We start from the raw sequence: 5,974 nt of genomic DNA, 5'->3' as shown, positions 1-5,974 counted from the left end.
GAGAAAATGCCTTACAGCTGGATCTCATGGAGGCATTTCCCCAACTGAAGCTCCTTTCTCTGTGATAACTCCAGCTGTGTCAAGTTGACACAAAACTATCCAGTACACTTATGTATACTATCATATCATCTGCAAATAGTGCTACGTTGACTTCTTTGACGATTTTTATCCCCGTGATCTCCTTTTGTTGTTGTATTACTCTCTGGTCAAAGTGAAAGAAGAAGCACCTAACCTTTGAGAGACTTGAGAGGCCAGGGAGTGGGGGAGGTCTGGTGGGGTGGAGGATGGTGGGGACATCCTCTTGGAGACAGGGGAAGAGGAATGGGATGGGGAACGAACGGTCAGAGGGTGGCCCAGATGGGGGATAGGACTGGACTGTAAAAAAAGATTAAAGAATTAAAACAGAGACAAAAAAACAAAACAACCAGCAGCTAACTCAGACAGATGTTCACAGCCAAACAGTGAATGGAGCTTGGGGACTATTATGGAAGAATAGGAAGAAGGATTGCCAGCCTTGAAGGATATAGGAACTCCATAGGAAGGCCAGCAGAGTTGACCAACCTAGGCCCTTAGGGGCTCTCAGAATCTGAACCATGAAGCAAAGTACATACAAGGATTGAACCTAGGACTCCCTGCACATATGTAGCAGATGGGCAGCTTACTTTTCTTGTGGGTCCCAAACAACTGGAAAGGGACCTATCACAAAAGCTGTTGCCTGTCCATGTTCTCCTATCTGGGTTGCCTTGTCTGGCCTCAGTGGGAAAGAAATGGTAGCCTTGAAGAGACTTGAAGTGCCACAGAGGAGGATAAAAGAAGGTCCCCACCCACTCAAAGGAGAAGGGGAAGGAGGATAGAGGAAGGCTTGTGGGAGGGGATGACAGAGAGGGGGCAGTGAGAAGGATGCAAACTGAATAAGTTAAAAAAGAAAATCAGGGCTGGCAAGATGGCTCAGTGGGTAAGAGCACTGACTGCTCTTCCGGAGGTCCTGAGTTCAAATCCCAGCAACCACATGGTGGCTTATAACCACTCATAATGAGATCTGACGCCCTCTTCTGGTACGTCTGAAGTCAGCTACAGTGTATTTACATATAATAATAATAATAATAATAATAATAATAATAATAATAAATAATAATAAATCTTAAAAAATAAAATAAAAAAGAAAATTAAATTAAAACAAACAGACCAGGTAAGAAGTAAGAACACTATTATTAATGCAAAAGTGATCCTTTTGAATCTTGAATAATTTGATTTTATTAAAGCTGCCAAAGATGGAATCTCTATATCTCAATTGATCATTGCAAGTAGAAATCAAGTGTTGTGTGTTAATGTTAGAATTCAGATCACAGGAGCAAAACATTTGGGAATAAAATCTGCAACTGCTGCTAACTCTATAGGCCCAGCTGACTTCAGTTTCTGCATCCTCAGCTCTCACACGCAGGTCAAGCACAGGAAACCCGGCACTATGAAACCTGGTATGGAGGAACCATCCAATGTAGTATTTCCCCTCACTAAGCATTACAGAAAAGGGCTTGATTGAACTCCTGCAGCATGCAGTAGGAGACTCAAACTCCCTCTGCTTTCCAAGGGTCTAGGAGGGCAAGATTAAGTAAATAATCTAGATGCTAAGTACTGCCCCCCTAAAAGGTTAGATTATAACTGTCGTCAAGGCGATGGCTCTACATAACCGAGCAGCTGAGAAGTTATAGAAATTCACATCCAGGGTTTCTGTATAAGGACTCATCTTCACAGAACAAAATCTATTACTTTACAACCTGGGTCTGTAGTGAATTTACTTGGCCAAGCTGTGTTCTGTTTCAGTACCGGAAACTTTCTCAGCAAGAAAGATCTGAGAAAGTGGGGCACCACTGTGGCACACGCCTTTAATCCCAGCACTCGGGAGGCAGAGGCAGGCGGATTTCTGAGTTCGAGGCCAGCCTAGTCTACAAAGTGAGCTCCAGGACAGCCAAGGCTACACCGAGAAGCCTTGTCTCGAAAAAACAAAAACAAACAAACAAACAAACAAAAAATCTGAGAAAACCCCTCAAACTACTACTGTGAAATGGAAGGAGTGATTACAAAGTTTCCTACTAGAAACTTAATGAGATCAAGGCATTCCTGGCTACTTCACTGGAAAATTCAATCATGTCAACTTCTATATTTTAAGAGCATGGAAGGAAAAGCATGACCAAGAACTATGAATTTTAGTGCCAAAGAAAGAGACAACTAAAGCCTGCTACTCTGAATGCATACAGACTTCCAGCCAAAATGTAGAAACGTAGGCTCTAGAACTCCAGCAGAAGGACATTTTCTTCTTCCACCCTCATCACAGCATCTGAAGGTCCACGTGAGGAAATACACTGGGAGAAACCCTATATGTGCAATGCTCCTGACTGCCCATGGAAATTCTCCTGCTCAATGGATCTCTGCAGATAAACAAAGAAAGCACAATCAATTTTCACCCTCTCCTGGAACCTGACTGTCCACAAACAATATGCTCTGTAATAAAGTTTTATTGTTTCCTAACCACAACTCTATCAACATCAAGTACATATTAATGTTGTTTGTAGATGACAAAACAAACAAACAAATTAATATTTGGAATAGGAACTGTAGCTTGTTATCTATAGACCTTATTTTGCATGGGAAAATCTACTTAATTGACCCTTTTTAATGAGAGTATAACCACATTTCTGTGACAAAAGTTGACTTTATTGTTATTATTTCTAACTATGGTGGTTAAGAAATACAAATATTAAGACATTGTTGGAAGTTGCATTTTACAGTAAAACAGGATCAGTATTTCTCCCAACACTTATCTTTATCCTTGAAGTTTGGTCTACATTTTTAGTTATGAATGGCCAGTTATGAAGGCCATGTGACCATTGCATGAAGGATGTTTATAATTGACATTATTGAATCTGTTATACTTGGTTGAGAATAAGTTTGTAAAGATACTGCATTTTGTTCTCAGTTTCTTTTAAGTGATATCAAGTAAGAGATTGTCAATGATTTTTATCTTAGTCTGGATTGGTATTGCTGTAAAGAGTCTCTGTGACCATAACAACTCTCATATAGGAGAACATTTAATTTAAACTTACACAAAGATAGGATCTAACTCCATCAACTTTGAGGGGGAGCACGGGGGCAAGCAGCCAGAGATGATGCTGGAGAGATAGCTAGGAGTCCTACATCTGGATCATCAGGGAGGAGAAAAGGATTGTGGTCTTGAGCCATCTGAGAGATATCTTCTGAAATTAAAATATGATTCACTGGGTTGTACTCTATTTTAAGGTTTCTAGCAAACTAAAACCACATTTTTTTTTGAGACCAAGGTTTTGATGTGTACTCTTGGTTATTCAATTGAAAATACCTGGAAAGAACAAAGATCTATAAAAAGAGGACACACATGCGAGAGATTGATTGAATTGTTTTATTCCACTCCTAGCCAAGAAGGTTGAGGCCAGAAGACACACACTTTTAATCTGGATCCTGAGCCAGGAAGACACACCTTTAATCCTGGACACACCTTCTGCTGGAGGTAGAAGCAGGAAGGATTTCCTATTTGTCAGCTGTCCTCAGCTTGTTCACTCATCCATCCCTACTCTGGTATTGGAGCCCACTGTTTCTAGTTTCCGGCCTGTAGAGAAAACCAGTTGAGACGACCTGTCCTTTGGGACTGAGAAACTACAAGACAAAACAATTGAACTTCTCACTTTTAGCTAACTATTGTTGGATTAATAGGACTGCAGCCTGTAAGTATTTCCAAAATGTCCCTTTTTGACATGTATATAAAGAAAGATTCACTCCATAACTTCTATGACTCTAGAAAATAATGGTTATTACAGGGGTGTGTTGCCTTCATAGGAATTTAAGTGTCATTTTTAAATTTTGAGTCTATAAATTTATTTAATAATCACAAATTTAACTTATGCTATAGGAATGGAGTGAAATGTTCATGGAAAAGCCATGTTACACAATTTGTATGTGAGTTTCCTTTAATTGTTTAGATGCAGCATTCCTAACCACATAATTTATCTGTTTTCTGAATTTGGGTAGGAATATAGGAGATTGATACAGGAGCCCTGGTGCCAGAGAAATATTAGTGGTCCCCTCCCCCACCTCCAAAACAACAACAACAACAACAACAACAACAACAACAACAACAACAACAAAAGACCCAGACAGGAGCCAATCTGATGCAGCTCACAGCAGGAACTTGATTCTATTCTAGCTAGTATTGGCCCCTCCAAAACACCACCATCATGCAGGATGAATGCGATGATGGGGAAGCCCTGAATGTTTATTGGGGCAAGACTTTATAACAAGCAGCAAGTGGGGGTTGAGTGTGCAATCATCTAATTGGAAAGCTACTGTGGCCTTTAACATAATTGGCTGATGCTGGGCGTCATATTATAAACTTAACTTCTGCTCCCCTCAATATTGGTGGTCATTTGGCATGGGGTGAGCTTGTAACCTAGCGGTGCAGGCTTGTTGGGGGAATAACCTGGAGACACTGGTCTTGTTGAGGATTAGCTTAGAGACTGGAGCTAAGCTTGGGTTTTGTTGGGGGTCGACTTGGAAACTAATGCTAGGTACAAGCCTGTTAGTTTGCCTGAATTCAAACTTTGGTCAGGTTCTCTAAACTGGAGTCTGAACTTAAAAGATGTGTTATCTCAGAGTCACCCCATCCCATGTACTGGAAGCATATTCCTACAAGGCCCAGCACTCCCAGGGAAGGAGGAAAGGGGCTGCACAAGTCCAAGTCATCAACAATTACCACAGTGCCTGGGTACTCTACGAGGAAACACTTGTGAGTAGTTTTGGTGGAAAACATTAGGAAGCCAGGTGTCCATACAGCATTTTAAAATACTGTTCCTTGCGGTGTTAAGGGGGAACATCTGTGGGCAACATGTATAGAGTTAGAACTGTCCGTCTGGGGTCAGAGGGCATATTTTTTTAATCCAATAGAGTCATTCCCTAGTGGAGTCCAATCTTGTGGCTGAGGGAGGGATTTCAAATATATCCAACTATTTGCTTAGAACAGAGGTGAATGGCAGGAACAGGTAGCAAAGAACCCAGGTGCTGATTCTATCTAGAAGTCCCATCCTGGATGCTTACACTGGGACTCAGCCCCTGAATGCAAACCCCTTAGTCTTAAAACTTGGATCCTCAAAGTTGTTCTAGTTCTTCACCTTCAACTTTACCTTTGAGATATATCAGGATAAATCCCACCATTGATGAAGGTGATACTTAGCGTGCACGCACGCGCACACACACACACACACACACACACACACACAGACACGCACCAGTTTTCTCCTGTTTGTACTTATTGAAATGACTTCAAGGAATCCCTGATTTCTTTGCCAGGTGATTTAATCAACCTATGGATGATTTTATTGTCTTTCCATTGATATTATTTATTGTTAGTTAACAATTTTAAACATCAAAATATAAAGTATTTAAAAAAACTGAGGAATGTAGAATAGCATCAACTATAAAGGAGCCCACGTCTTTGCTGTATGATAATACTAAGAAACAGAAACCTTGGGCAGTTTTCAGGCAAGTGTTTTCAATCTGTGCACTCAGGAGTTAGCGGCAAAAACAAAAAACAAACAAACAACAACAATAGGGATTTTGAGACCAGATTGAAGTAGTAAAAGTCTTCTACAAAAATGCACTGTCCTGTAACATCCTGGAATCTTTATGGTGGGAGCAGGTTCCCAGTTTCTAGGGAGAGGAGACAGGCTGAATGTTGAGCTGAACACCTGCTAAGTGTTTTAATAAGCAATGCCTATGCAATAATTCCTTCACAAAGCACCAGAGAATACTTTTTGGAGAGTTTGTTGTTGTTTGTTTGTTTGTTTGGGTCTTTTGGGGGGTTGTTTTGTTTTGTTTTTGTTTTTTGGGTTTTTTGTTTTTGGTTTTTGGGTTTTTTGTTTTGGTTTTTGGTTTTTTTTTTTTTTTTTTT

Source organism: Mus pahari, chromosome 6, assembly GCF_900095145.1.
Source record: "Mus pahari chromosome 6, PAHARI_EIJ_v1.1, whole genome shotgun sequence".
NCBI lineage: Eukaryota > Metazoa > Chordata > Mammalia > Rodentia > Muridae > Mus > Mus pahari.
This window is presented reverse-complemented; position numbering follows the sequence as displayed.